Below are 25,234 nucleotides of genomic sequence, written 5' to 3' on the forward strand. Positions count from 1 at the left end.
CTTTCTGGCAATCTGCCACATACTTTGCTTTTGTGTTTGATGAAGAGAAGTTGTCAAAAGTCCCTGTAAGAATTGCGCTAGAAAACGTTGTAGAAATAGCATATCTTTTGTTCTAATGCAGCTATTAAAAATCTACTCAGAAATTAAAATTGGCAGAAAAAAACTGAAGGAGTGTATTAATAGTATTCCTTTTGTTCACCCAATTATTTAAAAAAAGCACTTTTTAAGACCCACGTCTTCCCTTAAATTTGTAAAACTAATTGAAACACTCCAAAATACCGTATATTGCAGATTCTTTTTTTTTTTTTCATAAAGTCACCTTCCAAGGTTCGGGGGTCGACCTATAATCGGAGTCAACCTATACGCGGAATCGTAAAGTCGACTTATCTGTGGGGTCCGACGAAAGGTCGTCATCCTCGGATTTCCTGCTTTTCGACACCTCGAACATCAGCCGCAGAGGCAGCGGAGTCGCGGCAACAGCTATCTCCCAATGCGCGCACGTGGCTTCCAGAGCTGGACATTTTTGCGATGTGCCACGACGATCATGAAAATAGCAAAACCACGCGAGGCGAAACTACGGAGCGTTAAAAAATCGCCTCGTGGCATTAGTGCGAACTGCTTGGGAATGCTGTCTCGAAAGCAGCCTTTCAAACATTTGATAGAGGGCGAATGATGCTCTATGAATAAAGAGGAATTTACCTGGCGATGTGCCCTGCAGTTTTGTTTTCATACAATAGAAACGATTCGTGACAAACCATCGGCATTCCACAGAAAAGCTGGCAGCGCCGTGTGGGCTGGCAACACTTCGCGGGGAACTAAACCACATGACCAGTCACATGCGCCCACAAGTGCTTTTTCTATGATGGCAGACGTTAATTATAGGAATTCAACTTAGAGGAGATTGGCGGTCAGATCAAATGGAAAAGTTGAAGCCCTTCCTGTGCAGAGCTCATTGCCACTTCGAGATTTAAAAAAAAAAGTGGCTCCTGGTAATATTTAATTCAACTGCACAGGAGCGAGCCAATGTAAAGATGGTGATGATTCAAGATGGCCCCAGCAGTCTATGATGGACAAGCCCCTCCGCATCACCGGCGAGAAGAGCAAATGCGAGGTCAGTGTTCATTGGAATGAATTTTTGTTGCACGGATACGAATTGCTAAAACCATCTTTAAAAGTGTTGCACACACTCATATTAGTGTGACTGTTCATTCCAAAATCTGATTTCTACAAGTTTTGTGGTGTTTGCACTTATCCATAACCTTCCAGCATCATATTGGAGTTGGGAGGTTTCTAACAAAGTGCTATAGTAACGTACTGGAGGATTTCGCTGACGCCCTGAGGCCATCTTTCGATGCCCCGGGAAGGGAGTTAGATAGTACCATCCAGACATGCAGCTGGCTTTCACAACACGCATTTGTGAAACCCAGATTATTGGGTTAACATATGAGGCCATGTGGAAATACAATTTTTTATTTCCTTTCAAAATGTCATTTTTTGGCACTGATGCTGTAAACCAAGCCTTCTAGAAAAAAAAATAGCGAGGTGCCATTCGAGCAAAGGCAGACAACAGTAAGGTCCAGGATTCAACTAGCTACAAATATGGAGGATTTTAGCACTCCTGATCACCTTGTGTAAGCGCTGCGCCTTGTTCAGATCTTTTTGTGGATTTTCTCATAACTTATATTTTTGGTATTTTTCTGTACGTGAACAAGCATAACTTTTCTGCCAGTAAAGGTCATCCATTAACACTTCACACTTTCTTACCACATTAGTGTGTGTGCAATGAACCACAATAAGTGAAATTGTGCCACAAGATTTATAATGGCTGCCTTTTATGCGAAGGTGCCTCTAGTGTTAGTGCGTAATTTTTTATTTAATCGCTATGTTCTTATTATTTCTCAGATATCTTTTCTTTTTTAATTCCGCTGACCAAAGCTTTTTATGTCCCTATGAAAAATAGGTTTGATTTGAGTGGAATTCAGTTAGGAGTGTTTGCACAAGACCCATTTCTAATAATGTGTTTAATTATGAAAAATTGACAAAATATAGGACTTGCGTTATAGTGCTCACATGTGCCTAAAAAGGTGTGCGTTGTAATGTAGGCTAATAATCTCTAGTTCTTATCGCTTTGTAAAAAAATTTTACTAGCATTTGGCCTCGTACCTTAATTGAAGGGCCTCCTGGAATAAATAGTTGGATATACGTTCAGCTTCAAAGTTTTCAAATGGCATGTCAAGACTGTGTGCATTAAAGGGACACTAAGGCATAAGTCGACGTTGATTGTTAAAATAGCGTTCCAGAAACCTCGTAGTGCTTGTTTCGTGCCATGGAAACGCTTATTTTGAAAGAAAATCATGTTTTAGTGGTCTGCACGGCGTTAACGCAATTCAAATCGCCCACCTGAATGGGCCTTCTGACGTAGCAGTTGCCGTGCCCAACGTTGCCCGCCTTTACTGCCTGGCCGCCGACGCTACGGTTTCTTGCACAACAGCGGCCATCAACTTTACCAAGACGCAGCCACGGGCCACTCCAATATATAATTCATTGTAACGGAGCTTAGCTTGGCCAGCAGCAGTAGTAGCGTATCAACAGTGCGAAAATAGCAAGAGCCAAGCACACACAGCAGTACGCGATACTGAAACTACCACTCGGAGGCACAGCTCCGTGAAAACTGAAGTTTTGAACCCCTCGCGCCATTCTCCATGGTAACGCCAAGGTTCTTTTTTCCATGAATCAAACAGAACAAACAAGCAGCATTTTATTACGTCTTGTAATGCATGGAAGGTTTTCTTTTGTCACAACTAGTTTGATTATTGGTGGTTAATTGTACTCTGGACTCTTCACATCATTGTGATCATTTTCAAAATATCCCACTCGTGCTGCACATAGTGTCCTACATTTACCTTTTCTCGATTACTAGAGCACTGCTGTTGATAATATTGACGTTTTAGACGTTCTCGCGCATTGACCTTTCACTCTGACATAAATTATTTGCCTTTAGTGTCCCTTAAAGCTGCTATTAATTCTGACTTCACCAGCTTTCCATTGTATGCCAAGCAAATGTGCTTCACCTTGCTAAGTAATAATAATTGCTGGGGTTTAACATCCCAAAACCCGCCTTACTAAGTACTCATGCAAAATTTAGGCATGCTGAATGTTGTGCATGGAAATGAAGTGTTTCTACTTTATTTCAGTATGCCAAGCGCCTTGTACTTGACCTCATCACGGAAAAGGAGCTTGAGGTGAGTTATTTTCCCACCGTTTTAGCATCTCTTTCCTTTCCATCTTAGGGATCAGTGGTGTGCTTTCCCTGGTCCCTGACAAGGGAAGGTACAGCATTTTTGGCACAGGGCATGGTCTGTGTGCTCGGCTAGGAACATTGCAGGGTGCACTAAAACCCTGTGTCACATGTGCCTTGAACAAGCAGCCACGATGAATGTCGGCTGTAAGGCAGTGCTTTCTGCCCAGTGTAGCCAGTTGGCTGCACTGCTCACTGCTAGGTGGGTGCTGCCATATTAGGGGGGGGGGGGCTGCTTTGTGAATCAACTGCCTTGTTTCTGGTTGGATCTTGATGAAAATTGCACAGACTTCAGAATTTCTTGACCCTATAAAGCTTCCATAAAAACTTCCAAGGTGATACCACAAGGAACTTCCCGTGAGACAAATTATTTCTTTATTGAACCTCATGTAGGGGCTGGAGGATTTACAAAATGAAGTAAAAGGATGGTTAATACTGTCTGCAGAAGGGGCAGTGTTTTCAAAATTTGTTTTTCCATGCGGTCATGGTAAACGAAGGGCGAGAATGGAAAGGCGGAACTTTGAGCTTTGACATGACGCCAAGGTGGTGGAAAGATGTACGGTGCCGTGAATTGCGGCATTTAGCTCAATTTCGAGCTTCATTTTCTCTGATTGCGCTTATAAATTTTTTTTGGCCACTTTAAGTGCGTTTTTGCCGTAAGTGTTTTGATACTGCGTAAATAAGGGACTGCAGATGTCGAAACAAGTGTATCCCGAAAATTGCTTTCTTAGGCTATTTTCGCGATTTGATCCCCGCGTTCTCCCTTAATGTACAGTGCCAGTTTGCTTGGGAGCAAATTATTGTATGGCACATATTTAGGACTGGCTTGTGGAAAAGGAGGTCATTTTAAATGTCCCGGCCTATGGTAATTCCTCAGAATGTAAGGCGTGGCTATGGAGGGGGTGGCCCCGGCGGACCTGGTGGTGGCGGCGGCGGCGGCGGTGGCGAGTACGGTGGACCTCCTGGAGGTGGTCCCGGTGGAGGAGGTCCTGGCGGTGCTTCCCAAGAAGTCCTGGTGCCCAAGCAGGCAGTAGGCGTGGTGATCGGCAAGCAGGGCGATATGATCAAACGCATCCAGCAGGAAACCGGTGCCCGTGTCCAGTTTCAGCAGCCACAGGATGACAATGCTCCGGACCGTGTCTGTCTGCTCACTGGCGGTCCTGACCAAGTGCACCACGCTGCCTCATTCATTGGCGAGCTCATCCAGAGTGTCCTGGTGAGTGCACTGCGGGGTGTTAGAACTTCAAATATACAAGGATCCTGATTGAGACACCTCTTAGCAGCCTTGCTCTTAAATTCACAGCTCCGTAAAATGGCAGCAGATATTGCTGGATTCTTAGTGCACACAGTTGCACATAAGAAAGCCTTGGGACATACTGTATGACCTGTAAAAGATGTGCAGAGCATTCGGAGCCAAGGTTGGGTTGCAGGCTATACGCAAATTCTTGTGCACAAGTTGCCTTCATAGTGATGCAAGAAAGGTAGCTTCGCGGTGATATGCGATCCTTTTTATTTATTTTTGTTACCATGGGTTATACATAATAGAGTACGGAAACTTCATCACGGTCTGCATTCACTCAGCATCGAAATGCGTACAAAAAAAAGGCGTAAAATCTAACCCAAACTGTTGCTTCATTAAGCACAGGTGACAGCACTGAACTACGGACCAGCGTTCTCGTTGCTCAGTTTTTATACACGCTGATTTGCCACTGCACTACGTTTGGTTTCTAAAGAACTCTCGAGAGGCATCGCTTCGTGCCAGCTGTGGCTAGGCTACACGACCATTTAGGCACAGCCTTGCGACCGGGGTATCGATGGTTGTTTCACAGTGCGACTGGCATGCTTTCTTGGTTTGTTACGCAAAAGATTAAACAAGCTTTTCTTCGTTCAACGCTTTGTTTGCATGAACACACTGCTTACGGTGCACGGTACCTGAAGCATGCACTGTAAAGACAGCAGCAGTTTATGTGCCTTGCGGGCAAAGGGAGGGAGCGGGGTGGGGACATTTTTAGCCTTTCGATGTACAATAGACTCGTTAAATGGAACCTGAAGAATAGGCTTGTGTGAATATTCGAGCACTGCATCGAATTTTTAGTACCGTATTTACTCGAATGTAACGCGACCATGATTGTAACGCGAGGGGTGACTTTTCAGTGCCTAAAAAATAAAAAAAAAAAGAACACGAATGTAACGCGAGTAAAGTGGGGGGGAAAAAGTACCTTTATTTGCTGCACATGGTAGTGGCAATGACATCCCAGTTTCTAAATATAAAGTGAGTTTTGTTCATTCGTCGCTTTCATCGCCATCATCGCCGGTGGTCGAGCCCTCTTTGTCACTTTCTTCCTCCCAGATGAGGTCATCCTCTGTGCCATCCATATCATATAGTTCGATATACAGCACTTTTCAAACGCGCGAGCTATCATGTCATGCAGGCCGTACCAAGCGGCGGACACCCACTCGGCAATCTTGGCGGCGCTAGGCCGCTTTATCCTACCGTAGGTGTCAAAGCCCGATCTTCTCGCATCCATTCTCCGTACAGCTGCTGCATTCTATCCCACAACGAGGTCCACGGAAGCCTTTTCGGCCGGGCTCACTCTTGAAGGGCGCTTCACGCTGGAGCCTCCACCCACGGATAGTAGATTCCGCCACACCTAGCCGTCGAGCCGCGGCTGAGCTCCTGATTTCTTCAGCCATCAGTATTGCACTTCTCTTGAAGCGGGCATTGTACTGAACTCGTCGCGCTGCCATTTGCTCGAGCCGAAGTCGCGGAAGCACAAAGGAAATGAACCGCCCGCAAAACACGTCGCGAACAGTAGGATTGGATTCGATTCGATTCGATGTTGCCAGCGTGCATATGTTGACAGCACAAGGTTGAAAGATCGTTAGGTTTGTCGTAGTCATTTTAAGAACCAGTGGGGCGGCACCGCCAAGGCACGATTTGAGGTGCTTCGATTATAACGCGGACCCCCAAATCACTTGAGAGATTTTGAAAAAAAACTCGTGTTACATTCGAGTAGATACGGTATAACTGGCATGCGCAATTGCTCGAGATCACCACGTTATGTCACAACGAATCTAGTCTGAATGTAATTTTGTCGCTGATTTGCGTGTTCGAGCTGGAATTACATCCGTATGACCCGAACTGAAGACTGGAAACAAAAAGTATGCGCTTTACTTAGCCCTAAATATTGTCCTGTTTCAATGCGCCGTCTGTGTTCCCCAAGGCCAGAAGGCTCGAGTCCCTGGGTTAGATACAGTAAAAGCTCGTTAATTCGGATTTCTAGGGACCGGAAAAAATGTCCGAATTAACCGAATGTCCGAATTATCGAATGGTCGAAATAAACACAACAAATGCAAGAGTTTTTTCAACATACCTTTACTTTACAAGGTAATCGCGGATGCGTCTGTTTTCGAGCATAAATTCGCACGGACACAATTTTTCCGAGCCCTTCAAGGTGCTCAGCAGCTCGCACGCTGTCTGCAGTGCCAAAACAAAATTCTTTGAGGACGACGAGGGCCTCCGCGGCTTCCTTCAGTACGAGGGGGCCTGTGTGGCTCCTAGTGTGGCTGCTCCTCTTCAGGCTCTTCATTCTCGGATTCGTCGCCATGCATCACTTCCTTGACGATTTGCTCATCAGTCAGAGAGCCGGCAGTGGCAATGCCATCAATGCCGATATAATCGTCGAGTCACTGCATCAGGCATAACACTTCCGAAATCCTGCCCGTCATCGGCACCATCGTTCGGTGACACTTCGGCCACTGCGGCATCGCTGGAGTCAGGTACAACAAAGCCACTGTGCCTGAAACAGTTGGCAATGGCGTGCACAGGCGTGCTCTGCCACACATACGCGAAGAATGCTAACTGCGCTCAGGAGACTCGCGTCGTATTGTTTGCAGACTTCATTTCACAAGAGCTACTTCTTGTCGGGAGAGCCCATTTTTCAGGGCACGCAAAATTTCTACTTTGGTGGTGAAGTCCTTGGCCTCGTACTTGGGCCGCTTCGCTGGCGTTGCCATCGGCGGAGAGTGCGTTCACACGAGAAGTCAGCACAAAAGCACCAGCAACGATCAAGCTAAAGGGGCCGTACTGAATCGTTCCGCGATAAAACGGCGTTCAACGATGCAGCACACCAACGGGAACAAAGCAACAAAAATGACACCGCGCCATACCCACACGCTATCGCACGCGAGAAAAGGTGTTTTGAGTCAAGCCAAGCCGATAATTGATGTCCATGGCGATGCAGCGTTTGAGCTTCACTTTTGTTCCGAATGGTTCTTTTTTCGTTTTCGAGCCTCGTCAGCGGCCCGAAAGTCGCTGAATTATCCGATTTGCGGTCAAATCTGTCTGAAATAACGAGTGCCCGGTCTCATAGAGTGATGATATTTACAGGGACCAGATGACGTGTCCGAATCAACCGATTTTCCGAAAACGGGCTTTTACTGTACTAGGAAGTGCTTAGTCATGCAGTTTTGTTACTGGTACTAGGATTACAGATACAGTTTTGTTGAACGAAAGCAGGCGTCGCCTGGAGCTGTTTCTGCACCTGCACTACAAATGAAAGCTGAGAAAACTGAGTTCAAAGCTAAGAAAACTGTAGAAATGTAGAAAAAATTGTAGAAATGCAGTACTGTGGCTCTCTTGAGCTCCGATCTCTCCTCATTACAATGATGCTAAGAAGGTGGCAGTGTCACAGGGAAGCTACAAGATTGGCATTTTCTGAAGCCAGATTTTCTCAGTTTTTGACAGCACGCCTCTAAAGTGCCTTTTCTCAACTTCTACTGCTTATTTGGTTCTAATATTTCACCGCGGCATAAAAGATTGCCTGAGGATCGCAAAAAATTTAAAATAAATTTTAAAATGGTGCATTTTAGCCAAATTTACCGTTCACCCATTGCCACATCCCTCTTAAATGTTCCTGGGATAGTGACCACTCCGAAACTCACTTTCTCTACTGCAAGACTACAAATTTGTTGCTCCACAGTTGCTCTGAAACAGCATACTTTTGCTAACAGATTTTCCGGGTTTGGTGGGGACCGATAGCCCGAAAAGTTCAGCAGGCCGAAAAAGCTAAGCCAATAAAATATAGTTTATTTGGGCTAGAGCAGCTTTAAATACCTAACGCCGTGCCTCATGCTATGCTTGGAGGCGTGCAGATTTGCTTGTTCATGGGCCAGAGCAAAGTGAGGTTCTCCAGAACGGGGAAGTGTCTTCTGCAGTAGCTTATAAAAAGGCCCAGTCTCATCAAGGTTGAAGGTAGCGTCTGCTGAGTAGCGCCGAAGCAGCTCCACCAACTTTCGACCGCGGTTGTTTACTACCAGTGTGTTATCCACAGCACCACCGGAATGGCGATAGCGGCAGCGCACCGTGGGGATGCCAGAACAGCATGATCGCGATGACTATGCGACCCCACAGTTGAGAAGTGCCTCCAGGATCGGCATAAAATCGTGACCAAAGTCAAGCCTCATAGCACACCAATTACAGCTTTTTTTTATATATAATCTCTGAGGCCATACTTCGTAGCGTCTGCGTGCCAGAGGAGATAATGGCAGCCGATTCGGTCTGCGCAACAGTCTCTGGAAAGGTCCGAAGTATTGAATGGCGGTTGTCCAAAATATCAGTCTTTGCACATTACTTCTGTGGGGCCAACGGCAGTGCCGTGCGGCTGTCTGAATTACCCAGCATGTCCGAATTATCGGTCGGCTACTGTACATGCTTAGTCTGATGATGAGCTCATTTCTTAGCCGGCTTCTCCCACCAAGGCTTCACTTCTCACCTTTTTTTTTGATCTTGCACTAAGTTTTTCTGGCCATCCCCACGCACTTTTGGATGTGATTGACAGTGCTGACACAGCTTTGCTTCACTATCTGCATGTGAGTCCAGTTCTTCTCTCAAGCTTCAATCTATCAAAGTAGTTGATGGCTGCCACTGCACCCTGATGTTAGTTTAGCGAAGTTAGCTTGATCAGCGGCCACAGAGTGCAGTGTAAAAGCCACATTGGTACACTCTTCCATCAGCTCCTGGTACCTACTGAATAAATCGCCACTTGCTGTCAGGAGTGCTGCTACCAACTGGAGAAGAGCTCTTCTGTCGTCAAGTGACTCACAACAGCCTTTCGTACCATATATGAGCTCTGTGTGGGCAGTACAAGTTAAAAAGAACAAAATTTCCAAACAAGCATGGGTAACAATGTGCCATGAGTAGAACCAGAAAACATTCGTAAAGTTGTAACCACACCATAGTGTCTTTGATTTCTATTTGCCTTGCTGTTACTGGCGGAACAGATTTGGGGTTTCAATTGTATCCCATCTTTCTGTTTTCAATTGTATATAAAATAGGTCTGCCTATAATCATGTAAATACAATAAGGTGCACGCCTGTGAAAGCATGGGCACCCATGCATCGCTCGGTCTGCCATGCATCAGTGTCTAATTTACTACACGGTTATCTCTTGGGCTGTTTTTTGGCCTGGACTTTTTTCCCCTAGGAAGCACTCTATGGAAGTACACTAAATGTGCGATGAGTTTTTTTTTTTTTTTGCCATGTTTTGCAGCTCACTTTTTTAGAATATAACTTCGAAGTATTCAAAATACTTGGCACCCAAAATTTTGTTACTTGCACAGCCCTAGTTAGGGGATTCACTTTAATGGTTGAGGTCTTGTCGATATCAGCTGCAGGCTCTGCCTGCAAAGCCATGGCAAGTTGACCTAAGCTTTATTCAATGGCAAGTACAACTTCTCTTAGGTTATCTCACTTTATAACGTGTTATGGGGCTTGCCTTTTCTCATTGAGCTGTAATGATATGGAGCTACACACTACAGCTTGTGCACAATGCAGGGGAGAGGGTGGGTACGTTTGCATCATTGCGCATGTCTTCTGTGGTTTAGTGTGTGTGATGTGCTCAAAGCTTTGCCTTGTGTTGCTGTGTGGTAGTGCATGTAAGAAGTGTTTGTGCCACAGTGTACTTTGCTCGTGCTGTTCAGGTGTTAGGCGGCAGTGTCTGGGGATGTTGACTAATCAGAGAGGAGCATAGTGCAATTTTAAGGTGCTGCAGTGCGGTGCAAATACGGTGGTGGCGCCTTCCTCTAATTGTGTGCCTCTGCCTCTGTGTGTGTGTTGTTCGTTTCTGTCCGCCACAGAACCGCAGCGGATTCGCTCCGCAAAGACAATTTGGATTTCCGCCACCTTTCGTGAGTCGAGCCTTTCGCCGTGGGCATTCTCTTTTTCTCTCTGAACGGAGGCCTTTTCTTGGGGGCAGGGGGGAAGCGCTTGGTGAAGGGTGCACTTTTTGATAAGTACTCGGAAAGTTGCCTCTGCTTTTTGAAGCCTTACGATCACTAAAAGCAGTCTATAAAGCCCAAACTTTAGAATGTTGGCCGCTGAGTTACATCCGGACCGTATTTGCACTACTGCAGTGCAGCAAGTTTTTTTGTTAATCCTGTTGTTGCTGGTTTTTGAAGAGAAAAAAGTTCAGCTTTTAAAGATTTTGGGTATAATAAATTCAACGGTTCCCTTTTCATATATACTTGCCGTGCAGTTATTTTAACACTTATGGACGGTGTGGTTCCCCTAACACTGTAGCGATCTTTGATTATGGTGTGTGCTAGCTGTTGTGCATGCTATGTAAGGGTGCCTGAATTTTTGCATCACTGACCCCTGTTTGACTCTTAGTGCATGCCTTTGCATGGTGGTCTTATGTTTGCCTGTGGATAGTTCATGGTTCTGGTAAAAAGGGTGGCTTTTGCGTGGTTGTGGGCTTGGCTTTAGGGCATATTGTGTATACCTTGACTGCCAGATGCACGATTGGTTCAGATGCTTTTTTTGCTAACTTGTTTTACTATTTGCACGCACCTGTCGCAAGGACCTGATGCCGGCATGTGATGCACAGTGCTTCTCGGTGCTAGCAGGTGTCTGTTTAGTAGTATAACGGGCTTGTAGTGCGTTAGATCATTGAGTTTAATGCAGCTGCAATGTTGACTTTGACATGGTGCACTCTACTAACACACATCAATCTGTCAGTTCAATTGCTTCGTAACATAAATGTGACTCTTTGTCCGGCTAATTCTGTGCAAATGTTTGTCAACTTCCATTACTTATGGCCATATGGAATGTTAAAAATTGTGCTCAAGTGAGTCTTATTTAATGGGTAAATATCTTGAATCTCTGTACTTCCTGTGACCATTACTGCTTGTAATTAACCTGTCTTTACTAAATGCTGCTCAGTGAAACTTCAAACTTTTTTTCGATGCAGTGATGCCACCTGTTGTGCTCATCTGTAGCAGACATGCAGCCTTGAATTAATGGAAGTCTACTTAGCAGTGCAGCATAGCTTGTAGCACCTTGCATGCACGATATCTTCACATGCCAAAGCCACAGCATTTGTTCTTGCAATTCTATGCACTAAACTAATGCTCTAGTTTACAACAGTAATCTCAGTGATGCATTTATTGTTCCTTGTGAACCAAGAAAGAGTAAGCAGACACTAAATTACACATTTGTTTCTTCTGCTAGCGGTGAAACAATAAATCCATCAATAAGTGTAAACTGGATCATAGTTATAATTTAATACCTACGTTGTGGGTTTGCTACACTTCAGAATCTGTGGTTGCAGTTGCTAAACAGTATTGACTCTGGAAGTTGCGGTATTTCAAGCAAAATAGGTTCAAAGTAGTTATGCTTATGCATCATCGTCAGAAATGTTAGTGACTGCAACTAGGATGGGGCTGTTGGATGATGGAAGTCTTATAATACCTGTGCTCTTTTGATGAATGGTGGTTATGGTTTTTTCTCAGCCACTGGGATCCCAGTAGGCTAATTCCTAGTTGGTGTTAAGGGGGAAGCGGGTCTTTGAGACCGAAAATCAGAAAAAAAATCGAATTTTTGAAAATGTTTTATTTGGATTCTGCCGCTACTGATGCATAACCTCGCCAATTTTCATGCGCCTTAGATCAGTATTTTAGCCGTGACAGCATTTTAAGTGCCATCAGTGAGCTAAATTTTTAGCGATGAACGCGTAAAAAACGGGCTTATTCAGCGCCGCGCTGTTGCCGTTCTACGTTACCTACGGCAGCCATCTTGGTCGCATTCGAAAGAGCCGCGCTTTTTCTTGAATATCCCGCCGCCCTTGTTTCCGTCCACTCAGAATTCACGTAGAAAATCCGCGCCAAAAAAGGTCCCTCCGCGTGAGCCTATTGGCACAGTGAGCCCACGTGACTAAATAACGCCTTCCGATTCGTCGAGCCTCCCGCGCTGTCTGCTACAGTGCACGCAAAGCGGCAAGTTGATGGCGCCGTAGTATAACTGTTGTTCTCGTCGATTTACGTCCGTGAAGTTCCAACCCGCGCAAGCTGGCAAGAAACTGGAGCAGGCGTTATTATCATCCTCAACAAAGACTGCACGTTGCGGCGGCTTACTGGCACGGCGCCAAGCGAGCTAGACGAAGTGCGCCGCAGCCGCCGGGAGTGAATTAGGCCTACGCTCTCGGCCGCGTTTTGGAACTTTGATCGTGGCGAAGCCATATCGAAAGTTGCGCAGCGCTCATAAATTCGAAAAAAAAAAAAAAGCGAGATCACGGCTCGGGTGCATCAGAAGCGCATCCAGCGGAGGACGGCGTGGTGGCGGAACGCGATTCATCGGTCGAAATGCCGACTTCACCTGTGTCGGCGGCCGCCTCGACGACGTCAGTGATAGGAAGCGTGGTAGAAGGATCGACACGACGTTCTTGAGTAGCGCCGATCGTGCGCAATAGCAGAAAAAGACTGAAGATAAGATCTCCGGCTTATCGGCAACTTCCGCTAGCGAGTGCAAGCTGCGCACGCTCGCAACAGCGTGCCAGGGCTCTGACCCGTCGGCGGTTAACTACGGCATCGTCGACTTCTCCGCAATCAACAAACTGCTTGAAATGACATGCACTGGGGCCGTTTCGATTGGAAAATGTGATAAGCTACTCTCCTGGTGTCTTCTAAGGCATTTATTTGCAAAGTAAAGCATTTTACTTGTGTAGCGCTCCTTGAAGATACAGCGTTTTGTTTTTTGCTTTTTTCTCAGTTCCAATTTTTTGGCCACCTTTCATTCTTTTAGCGAGCGTTTCTCAGCTTTGGTACACTCGATTTTGATCATTTTTGTATTACTGAAAAGCTGGATGTTTAGTGAGTGCAACAAAGTGTCATATGTTACTATAAACAAGCGTAAGTTTTTACAAGAGAGAAAATAACAAAAATACATTTTCTCGGTAATCGACTGGCGGATTTTGAAGCTTCATAACTTATGTTGTAGGAAAGCTAGAACCATAAAATTTGCTTTTTGCACTCTGATAACTGTAGAATGCAATGACATTTAATTCAGCAGGATCCGAGTAGCCAATTTATTAAAAAGGTGATTAAACGAAATTTTAATGAATGATTAATTAAAAAAATTGTCGTAAGGGCTACATAAAAACTGAGTTCATATTTGATATTTACACATGTAAATACATGATCACCGAAGTTTTCATCATCCTAACTTAAATAAAAAGATGCTTCATGTCAAAGTGCCTCTTCCCCCCTTAATAGAGCTAATGTCGTAGGGTGTGTCAGTTCTCTAGATGGGGAGGCATCGAATTCAGCAGTAGACAGCATTATGGATTAGATGTCTTGCTGTCAGGTCTGGATAGTCAGATAAATCAGCCATTGTGTGATGAATGAAACCACAATTGCCATAAGTGGTTGTTACTGCACCATTGCTTTCGTAGAAACGTAGCCATCTCGTGCACTTTCTGGCATGAAGGCATCTGATTAATCGAACTCGGTTGGTTCCATCTAGAAATGCAGGTAGAAAGTGCTTCATTTGTTCCAAGAAAATGGTAAAAAAATCTCTGACTTTCGTTGTCCAGTGAGGTCTTTTTTTGTTGATTTGTTTGTTTGCAACCTTGATTGTGCGTGTGTGTTCCTGCAGTAATCAGTTTAGCAGTTGCTGCAGAGACTTTTTCTTCAGATTTTGTGTTCGTTTCCTTGACAATTTTTTGGGAAATGCATGCATGTTTGCATATTGCTGCCTCTTACTCGATTGCTTTTGGAGTACTGTCTGTTGTTTCCTTTCAGAGTGTACCGCTATTGCTGCTCTAAGACAGGATATTACATGCAAGCCATGAATGACCTATTTACAGAGTTGGTGTGCAGTAGATGGGCAACAGCTGTGCTTAACTTCCCCATTTTTTTCCACCTGCAGGCTAGAGACCAGCAAAACATGGGACGTGGAAGGGGTCGAGGTAGAGGGGGCTTTGATGGAGGGTTTGGGCCACCAGGAGGTCCTGGCATGGGTCGTGGTGGTCGTGGTCGCGGCCCCGGTGGGGATGACGTGCACGAGGTTCAATACACTGTGCCTGCTAACAAGTGTGGCTTGGTCATTGGCAAGGGTGAGTAGGGCAGTAATCTGTGCTTTTGGTATGTCATATTTGACTATTGAGCCGTGCATTGACTTTTTGACTAGCACGCATGCATGTTTTAAATATTAGAACTTCCTTTGCAATTAGCACACTTTATTTCACATGAAAAAAGTCCGTCAACTTGTCTTGCTTCTTGCGCGCCGTGAATTCATCAAGTCATCGTCAATATTATATAAGCTTTCCAAATAAGTAAATTTAGCACCTTCCGCCCCAACAGCGGTGATCGACGCTGAACGCTGATGCGAGCTCTGTAGCGCGGTAAAGGGTTTAGCGGTCGTGGCGACGGCTGGCATTTTCAAACCGCACGGGTCCGTTTCCGCAACACCGGCAACGTCTGCTATGACCTTGGCATCGATGCAGTCAGAAACAGCTACGTCGTTATCGGCACCGATGAAGTCACTCGTTGTGCCTCCCGTCCGATACGGGCCCGGAAACGCTAAGTCGCAAAATTTACTGACACACCGTACGCCGTAGTCGGTGGTCATGACGCGCCCGAAGTCGTCACCTGGCACCAAGGCCCATAAGGAAACAGTGCACGACGGTGCTTTACTTGACGTCGTTTCAAGCACCGGTTATCCTTTTATCGCTACAAGTGGGACAATGTTTAGTCCGACTCCCGAATGACGATTATCAAGAACAAAGCGCGAAGTACACACAGTACACATTCTGCAAGAGAACGCTGCACCGCTGCACGAAGAAACATTTCTCCACTGTCGACATGTCGGCGATACCAATGGCACTTGTGGCTTTGCAGAAGGCAGCCGCTACTTTGGCGAGAAATGCGAAAAAAAACTTAGCCTCTGAGATCAGCGTTGTAAACCGAAAACACTAAAAATTTGTCACGAGATTGCGGATCTCGAAGGCCATGCTTTGCGGGTCCGCATGCCATCGTGCGCGAAGAGACAAGGAAGGGAATGCAAACATTACAACAAGACCGCGAAGTCACTTCGAATTCTCATTTTGGTGCCCTCGGCAATCAGCCTCTTTGAAAAACACTAGCCCATGCGCACGACGAGGGATTGGAACTTATAAGAACGCGGCCGAAAAATGATCAATAGCTGTTAAAAAAAATGCACTTTCTGGGCTTCGGCGCTGGGCAGCGTTCGATACAGCGGATGTTTCGCTGTGCGGGAGTTCGATATACGTGCACACCAACTTTTGCATGGGAAATTGAAGGGGATTTCTCAACTGTTCGATATAGCCAATAATTCGATATATCCGAGTTCGATATCGGGATCGACTGTAATAGCTGGTGATTCGGTGTGCGTGACAGTCTCGGACAGAGTCCAGATTATCGACTGTAGATCTCGCAGCTGTCCGAAATATCGGTCGTCTTTACACATTACTTCTGTGGGATCATCGGCAGTGCTGCGCGACTGTCTGAATTATCGGTGTCCGATTTATTGGTCGGCGACTGCATTTTTTTCTGTGCTTGGAGGCAGTGAAGCAACCAAAAGAAAATCTGGTCATTAAAAAAAAAAATTAGGGCTGAACTGGGTGAACCATGTACAGCTCAGACCACTTATAACGTAACCGCTTGCAGTGCAGTACCGGCTATAATGCGGGTTTTTCTGACTCCCGTTTACTCTCCCATAGAACTCCATGTATACCCATACCGCTTATTGTGCAGACCCCGGAGATGAAAGACCGGTTATAATGAGATGAAAGACCGGTTATAATGCGAGGGTGCGAGCCTCAGCTGAGATGCGCCAGGGGGGAGGGAGCTGCCACAGCATTACAAAGGAGGAGGGTTCCTGGAACAAACAAGGAGCGGGGGGGGGGGGGGGGGGGATGGCTGTGGGGACAGCAGCCCGCCGCAGGTGCGTGGTGTGAGGAGGGGGAGTGGTTGCGCAGCCAACGGAGAAGCCTTTGCCCCCTTCGGCCGCTTGACATGCGCGCGTCGTCGTTGCTTCGTCGTAGAGCGCAGATATCGCGCGTGCAACCTCGATTCCCCCGCAAGTAACAATGCTTTGAGACGCGATTGAGCTTTCGCCTTTGCCACCAACAGGCGGACTTAGAAGCTTGAAAGACTTTTTCAGGATAGTTGCCGCGGCTGTTCTCCCGATCGCGAACCGAAACTTCGTTTCACGCGTGATGCCCTCGGTTTAGCTCGCGAGTGCGATCTCTTCTACTCCCGATCTCCGTGTTGCCTAGGGCAAGCTTCTCGCGGTGGCATGCCAAGTTGCAACGCGCACGCTAGGCCTAACGAGCGCTAGCTGCCATGTCGGCGGCTGCGGACTACAGAAGTTGCGGTTTGGTGCCGAGTCAATGAAACATTTTGCAAATGTTGCATTTAGAACGGGTGACTTACATCTTTTACGAAAACGCGGGCGTGCGTGTGAAACACTCGAGTGGTGGTTTGTGGTCGCCACCGTTTTCGACATCGCGGACGCGCAGTGTGTTACCGCGGCGACTTCCCGTGACGGCGCATTTTTTCCGCGTTCGTTATGTCGGCACCGCAGGTCCGCGGACGCTAACAGTTCAACATTTTCAAATGTAAGCAGATGCAAACTTACCCCAGTCGCATGCCGCGATAGTCGGAATCGCGCGCTGCCTGTTGGTCATGTTTTGTACACGTGCAACCTTTCAAAAATGTTGTTTGGTTATAGTGCGGTACCGCTTATAGTGCGGATATTCGCGACTCCGGCGACTTACGTTATAAGCGGTCTATGCTGTATATTGGAGTGATGTTAATGCTGAGCTGTATAGGTTGTTGCGCACACAACTCATTCAGTACAGTACTTACCTCTTTGACATTCAAGCCTGAATGACCTTAGTACGTCTGGTGCTTGTAGCTTGCACAGCCTCGTACCCCAGGTCACTGGTTGTTGTTGGCCTTGTGGGCAAGGAAACCTGTGCGACATAGAAGTGCATAGCAGTGAGAAGGGTGGCTCCTCCTCTTTTAGGAGTTACCATGGTTGATGCTTTGTACAGAATTAAGTCTGTTCGGTTTGCTGCACCACCCGAATTGGCTTGTAAGGTGCAGCAGTGCGGCACGCAACCACCCCATTCGTTTTAAAAGGTGCAGCACTGGTTCACGATTTTCCTGCACCCCTTTTGTCTACTGTGCCAGCTTGGTGTAGACGTGTGTGCATGTGCAGACGTATACTAGCAGTGGAGCAGAAGTCTCTGCATCCAGGCACGTCTACTGATTCTACAAAGCATGAGGTGTGTTTTGCCAAGGTGCACCTCACAAACTGTCCACATGCGCGTTTTGCCACCCCTCAAAGTTGCGTGGACAGCAAACAAGTAAGGCTTGCACCAACTTCAGCTGCACAATTTATGAACTTGTGCACCGCCGTGAACCAGTTCAGATTGGTGCAGGCGAATCGAGCAGGCCCTATTTCTTACTGGGAGCAGGAAGTTGTACTTACTTGAGTTAACAAGTGGGCAGACTATTGGGATGCCAGCGAATTTTATTGGATGTTTTAGATCGGTGCTGGTGGTGCATGTTTTTTCTTGGTATCCAGGTGGAGAGGCCATTCGTCAGATAAACCAGCAGTCTGGTGCCCACGTGGAACTGTCCAGGGCACCCCCGCCAAACCCTGTGGAGAAAGTGTTCATCATTCGGGGCAATCCTCAGCAGATTGAGCATGCTCAGCAGCTGATTAATGAGCGGATAGGTGGGGTAAGTGCAGGCAGATTCTTCATAGTGGTTAGCTGCAGTAGCTTAGCACATTGTTTAGCTTTTTTTTTTTTAGCTCTTGTTATGAAAATCCTGCAGAGTAGTAGTGCCTGAAAAAAAAAAAACAGTTTGATTCTACTATGTATAATCAGTGCACCAAGAGTGACTTCTTCCTTTTGTGTTTGTCCCACGTTTATGGGCTGCTGTTAAATGATTGGGTAGCCAACTAACCCGAAGTCTGTTTACACTAAAGCTAATTTCAATTTTGTGATCTGCTAATAGCTTGACAACAGTCAAGATCAGTGTTCCCTGTATAAGAATTTATGCATGTAGGCATCATTGTAGCTCTGCCATATTAGTTCTCTGTATTTCACTCTCTTTAGCACGCTGTGCTCCATCATTACTGGTAAAACATTAACTGTGCTCCAACAGACATGGTAAGAATTTGACGTTTGGTCAAGGTGGAGCAATAGGACTTGAAGGTGGCAGTGTTTCATGTCTTGAGTGGCTTACGTAGCTGCTTCTACTGGGGAAGATATGAAGTTTTTGAAATTGCACTAGAAATATTAGGTAGGAAATGTAGCTTCGGGGTGTGCCTTCACAACTTTCTTTGATACCGTGGCTTTCTGTACAAGCTATACTGAAGAAAAAGTATTAAAAAATGAAAGTGTTGGAATTGTACGAGGACTGCTTCGTTCATGTCACACAGTTTTAAATTGATATGATTGTACAGCTTATCACAGGACCGTGCACAAATAAACGTAAAAGCTGAGAAATGGGAAAAATTGAATAGGAATGAATTAGTGAACTGCACAGAATTTAATTTCACTTGAAAATTTTTATGCTTAGGCTTAAATAAACCATGCTCATGTTGGTCACTCGCATGTTCTACTTTTGTTACTGCTTGCGAATTTGACGCCTACCAGTATGGGCAGAATCGAGGCTGTCGTCACACTTCCTTGGTTTAATCCTGGTCATGGCAACAGCAAAAACCCTGTGTTAATCCCTGCTCCAGCCCATCTGGTGACAGATTCGTGACAGGGTGACATCGCTTCAACTTGAATTTTGGTACCTGGCTTTTGTAGGTGCGCGGTGTGGTTGCAGTTTTGTCACATCAATTCGCACACAGTAGCTTTGGTGCCTTGTTTGACTTCTCTGGAATCCTGCACAGTTATTGCAAAAGAGGCCGCGACCTGTGTAATAAACTGGTGATTTTTCTGCAGCCTCCGCCAGGAGCGGCCAACGGACAGGGCCCCCCTAACTACCACAGTACCCACAGCCATAGTAAGTATCATGCACACATACTTATTGAAAGTACTGCCAGGCATTGAGTGCTAAGAGCATTTTTTTTTTCTTCAGCCAACAGCCTCCGCCCCCCCAGCCATATGCACCACAGGGCTGGGGAAATGCTTACCAGCATTGGCAGAACCAAAGTGCACCGCCAAATGACCCCTGTGAGTTAGTATACTCTTATTTCGTGTGCGCTTGAGGGGAGAGGTGGGTCCTACAGTTTTTTTTTTTTTCCATATTTGATTCCATATGTCCTGAACTTGTTTTTCATGCTGATTCTAAATCTGTAGTTAGTTTTTCAATGGCTGTACTGGCTTCAAAAAAATGTTGGTCCGGAAAAGGCACAAACCCAAGAATGTGGTTGCCATGGTCAAGTTCGCGAGGGTAAATTGTGTGCCATTTTCCTTGCCGTCGTTCACCATTGTCCGGCAGCTTGAACTTCCGCTTCATTGCTGGCTGATGATCTGATGACAGTGGCGGGCCCAGGCGGACAGGGTGGTTCTTGTAGAGTGCAGCAGGTAGTTACAGCAGTGCGTTCTTCTCCACATCAGCTGTGCGTGGTATGGACACTTTTTTTCGTATGTCAACGTGAACACAAGCAAAAACCGATGAATATGACACTTGTAACGATGCACGACACTGGCAGAGAGAACGGCAGAACAAAAATAATGGCTGCCTTGGGATGCGCCAGCCAGTGGCAGGGGCTGGCATTGCACGCGTGCTCCGGCCAATGAGCATTCAGAAACCCTTCAGAAATGCACCAGTAGCAGCCATTCTGTCTGAGCGATGCCATTTGCATACGTGATGCTTCACAACAAGCCCCTGTTAAGGCAGTCGAACAGCTGCGGCACTTGCATTTTCCATACTTTTTAGTGGGGGTTACGTACAAGCACGTACAAAATGTATGCTTGTACCGTAATAGCAAGGCTACACGCGTTAGGTGATCCAAAAGCAGCTCCCACTCACTTTGCTCCTTCCTTCGCTAAGCTCAGTTCCACTTGTCTCTCTTCCTGGCCGAATGCTCCTCGCCGTGCGAGAGAGAATAGTGGTGAGCACACGTATCTGCAAGCAGACAAACAGGTTCTTTTTGTGGATTACATGACCAGACCGAATGTTGACATCACGGTTCCTTCGCTAAGCTCAGTTCCACTTGTCTCTCTTCCTGGCCGAATGCTCCTCGCCGTGCGAGGAGAGAATAGTGGTGAGCACACGTATCTGCAAGCAGACAAACAGGTTCTTTTTGTGGATTACATGAACAGACCGAATGTTGACATCACGGTTCCTTCGCTAAGCTCAGTTCCATTGTCTCTCTTCCTGGCCGAATGCTCCTCGCCGTGAGAGGAGAGAATAGTGGTGAGCACACGTATCTGCAAGCAGACAAACAGGTTCTTTTTGTGGATTACATGACCAGACCGAATGTTGACATCACGGCCAACACTGAGGATACTGAAAGGTCTGGAGAGTAGAAATTGTTTCTGGGAATTTGTGCCGCTGCTGCGTTTGGCATTCTAATCGTGACGACATTCTGAACACTGTGTGCACATTTACTCGAAATGTTGTAAAATTATCGGAGGCGTCTTTGGGACCTACAGTGTACAGAATGTAGAATATCATTCCTACCAGTCTGGGCAGAATTGGGGATGTCTTTGCAAGTCCCTGCATTCAAATCCTGGTTCAGGCAACAGAATAAAGCCCTGTTTTAATCCCTGCTCCAGCCAATCTGGTGACAGATTCATGACAGGGCGACACTAGTGTCATAATTTGTGCTACACTCAAACCTCGTTATAGCGAATACGGATATATAGGGATGGGCGAATAGCAAATTTGAGCTTCGGAAGCGAATAGTGATTTGGTCGAATAATTTCGAATCGAATAGTTCGAATAGTATATAGTGCATATTATGAAAATTAGCATTTTTGTCATGACCCTGCACAATTTTTAAGAATTGGAACTAGGTATGAGCGAATGTCAATTTTTCCTTTAAATGAAGTGGAAGCAACCTTGAATAGTATCAAAATTTGAATTGCAGTAGGGTGCAAGTTAGAAGTGGTACAATATGTTACATTTAAAAATACTATACTTAATGCATATAAGCCATATAACACGCTTTTGAACTTAAAAAAATAGTACACTTTGAAGTGTGGCTTTGCGGCAGTGCAGATTTCTCCTGTAAAGGTTGTTTCACGGTACGGCACCCCGACGCTGCGTGAAACCACCTTTACAGGTGGTTAGTGCGGTCAAAAAAATTATATTTGTTCATTTCGAATACAGTAAAAGCTTGTTAATTCGACACCCGTTAATTTGGAAATTCGGATAATTCGGACGGCTCTATTGGTCCCGGCCGAAGTGCATGTTAATTTATGGGACCAAACCTTCGTTAATCGTCAGAATTGGGCTCCGCACCGCTAATTCGGACAAATTCTGACGGCTGCCGCTACACAAATGTGTGGTAAAGCAGCGCTGGCACCACTGGGCGAAACCGAAACTTGAGTGACATCGCTATCGTCATCAACTAGTGGGGGCGATCGCAGCGTCACTGAACATCGGCGTCTTCTTTCTTCGCTCCACTGCGCCTCCGACGCCATTTTCCCTTGTGTTGTGTCGGCACCGTCTCTTCGTGCGGAGTTCTTGTTTTTTCCCGTGTGACCGTGTTACATGTGAGGCCCGAGCATGCGGCAGTAGCCGACGGTGGCATCGACGAGGTGCCAGCCGAGTCCACCGACGGTGACTGCCGACCTTCGATGCTGTCCTTCCCACAGATATGACCCTTCAGGACTACACGCGATTGATGATTGTGTCGCCACGACTGGTCTCCTGCCCGATCAAGAAATTATTAATGATGTCGCGACCTCATCGCACCTCACGGGAAGTCTTGGAGGCGCTTTTGATATTAGAGGGCGTTTGCCTGAGCACTTCCGACAGTTTGCGTGCTATTGGCCATTTGGAAACGTTAAGAAAAATTGTAATGTAAGCCGGAATCTGCGTGAAAACGCAGACGACCATTACAAAATACTTCAGCAAATAAAGGCACGCTTCTCCAACTTGATTTTAATGTTGTTTTCCTGTTCATTCGTTAATTCGGCATTCGGTTAATTCGGACATTTTTTCCGGTCCCGTGAAATCCGAATTAACGAGCTTTTACTGTAATATAAATTCGTATTGAAGCGAATTCGAATACTGTAATATTCGTTCGAATATTTGAAACGCCAGATATAACGAATCATCAGCTATAACGAAGTAAATGAAGAATAGTCTTGTCATAGCTACAGTGTTGCACATAAACGTTTATAACGAATTTTTGGATATAACGTTATTTTTGTGGCAGATGCGACTTTGTTATACTGAGGTTTGAGTGTAGTGCAGTAGATAAGCGATGCCAAAGTCTTGCCTCAATGATGTCCAAATTAAATTTTCAAGCGAAGGATGTTTTAGCGCTAACTGCTAGAAACAGATTCTTTTTTTCCTATCGGAACATTTTTTTTCCTGTTGGAAATAGTTTTTGAGATGATTAATGGTATGTTTTTTTTTTATTAAAAAGGAAATTGCCTAGCTTTCGGCTATTTTATCATTGAATATCCTCCCAAGGAGACTGCACAATGTTCTGACCAGCAAACATCTGTTTATTTCAGCTAAAGCAGCTGCTGACGCGAATGCAGCAGCTGGGCTGCATATTATGCACAAATATGGACAGCAGGGTGGCCAGCCTCCACAGGACACCTCAGCCTCCGCAAGGAGGCACTGCTCCAGCAATGCCCACTCAGGCAGCTCCCCAGCCGCAGCAACAGCAGCAGCCTCCACAAGCAGGGGCACCTGCAGGTTGGTCCTATTGTGTGCATGCATACCACGCAGCCTTATTCGTTTTTTGATGTATTCGGGTTTTACCACAAAACTAACACTGCTCAGCGCAGGCTGTGCAGCTATGGTTGGGAAGCCTTTCATTTTTACCAGTTGTTTTCCTTCTTCACCATCACAACCACATGACAATATACGGTAGTACAGTAAAAACCCATCGGTTTTTCGCAGGACTGTAACAAACGTAAGTTTAGTTAATGAGGTAGAGCAAACGTTATTCTAGTGTGCAGGACTCTCCAGTTTTTGTATTTGTGGTGGAAGATATGGAAGAGCATCGTTGGTTTTGTTTTTTTTTTTTTCTACAGCTCTTCTATTCCGCAATGGGTCACTCGAGGAGGGTGATTTTCAAGCTTGAAACCTCGAAGTTGTATGTCTTTAGAGAGAGAGAAAAACAAAGTGACCATTTTGTGATTGCACTATATGCACATGCTCCACTAGCAGCAGTTTCTTGAAAGCCTCCCAAGAATGGGCAGAGTGCAAGTGGTATTTCAACACTTGCATTCAATCATGGGAGGCTATAGCAGCTCATCCCCATTTTAATCCCTGCACTGGCTTTCCAGTGTCAGATTCATGGTGGGGAGACATTAGTGCTTGCTCAGGTGTTGCTTTGCACCTGCAGTGATGATTTGTCAGTGCTGTTCATTCTTTATCCTTAATGTTGTATTTAAGTGCCTTGCACATATCAATACACTTTGCATTGAATGAGGTTTGAATTCAACCGATCTCTTTGACCATAGATCGGCATTTGAATGATCCTAGGCTAATAAAGTGCTGTGCACACCTTTACATCAGATTTCATTACAACCATGCTTGGCTCATACGTTGTCACTCTAGTCCACGGAGTAGTCTGGTAGATCAAGAGGTAGGGAGGAAGAGGGAGGCTGCAGGGATTGTAGCAGGTCAGAACATAACAGTGTAAGTCTTTGGCTAAACCCAAGGACTGCAGAACAGTTTTAAGTATTCGCTGTGCGAATAGCAAAATTTTGGGTGTGAAGCGAATTCAAATATTGAAGTGTGAGCGCGAATCGAATAGAATATTTCTAGAATATTTCTAGAATATTTTTTGAATACTTCGAAGTGAAATTGCAGAAAAAAGTTAGAGGATTCCTAAGCATATTCTTATGAGATAGCAACATGAAAGTGTTTCTTTTCGCTAGGTTGATGAAACACTGGCGGGGTGGTGTTTCATAGTGTCTTATCAAGAATGAGGCAATGTAGAGGCCGAATTCTATTTATGTACATGATTTGGTGCAACCAAAGCGTTGCCGACAACACTTTACACGTGATAGGCAAAGATGCCATTTCCTCAGCCTCTCCTCCTCTCTCAACTTCTGTGGAGGCCAACTGATGTGGCGGACAAGGGGTGCTCCGTTCAAGTCCGGAGTTCGAAATCTGCCTCGTAGACGTCGATATAGCGTAATTACTCGAATCTAGGCCGACCCGATTCTAAGCCAACCCCTTAAAGTCCAAAGCCCGAAAAAAAAAAAAAAAAAAAACTTGCCTCGAATGTAGGCCGGGTAAAATTCACAAAGAGAAAACAGTTATTGAAAATATGAAGATGAAACTGAAGATGCCGCGCTCATTCCGAGTCGTCGTCGCTGATCTCTTTGTCGCTGTCCTCAAACAGTGCGCAATCCTCGGTGCCATCAAGCGCATTTGAAGCGCCATCAAGCGCTCCCTTGAAAGCGCCGTCGCCTGGAGCACTTCCGTTGTCACTGGAAGGGCAGCTGCTCGCTGCGTCCGAACGAAG

The 25,234-nt window shown here is 45.8% G+C and overlaps 1 pseudogene; it reads left to right on the forward strand.

The window, feature by feature from the left end:
• The window catches only part of LOC119378535 (far upstream element-binding protein 1-like), a 41,208-nt pseudogene that overhangs the window by 4,794 nt on the left and 11,180 nt on the right, over positions 1-25,234 (forward strand).

Source organism: Rhipicephalus sanguineus, unplaced genomic scaffold (genome assembly GCF_013339695.2).
Source record: "Rhipicephalus sanguineus isolate Rsan-2018 unplaced genomic scaffold, BIME_Rsan_1.4 Seq861, whole genome shotgun sequence".
Classification (NCBI taxonomy): Eukaryota; Metazoa; Arthropoda; class Arachnida; order Ixodida; family Ixodidae; genus Rhipicephalus; species Rhipicephalus sanguineus.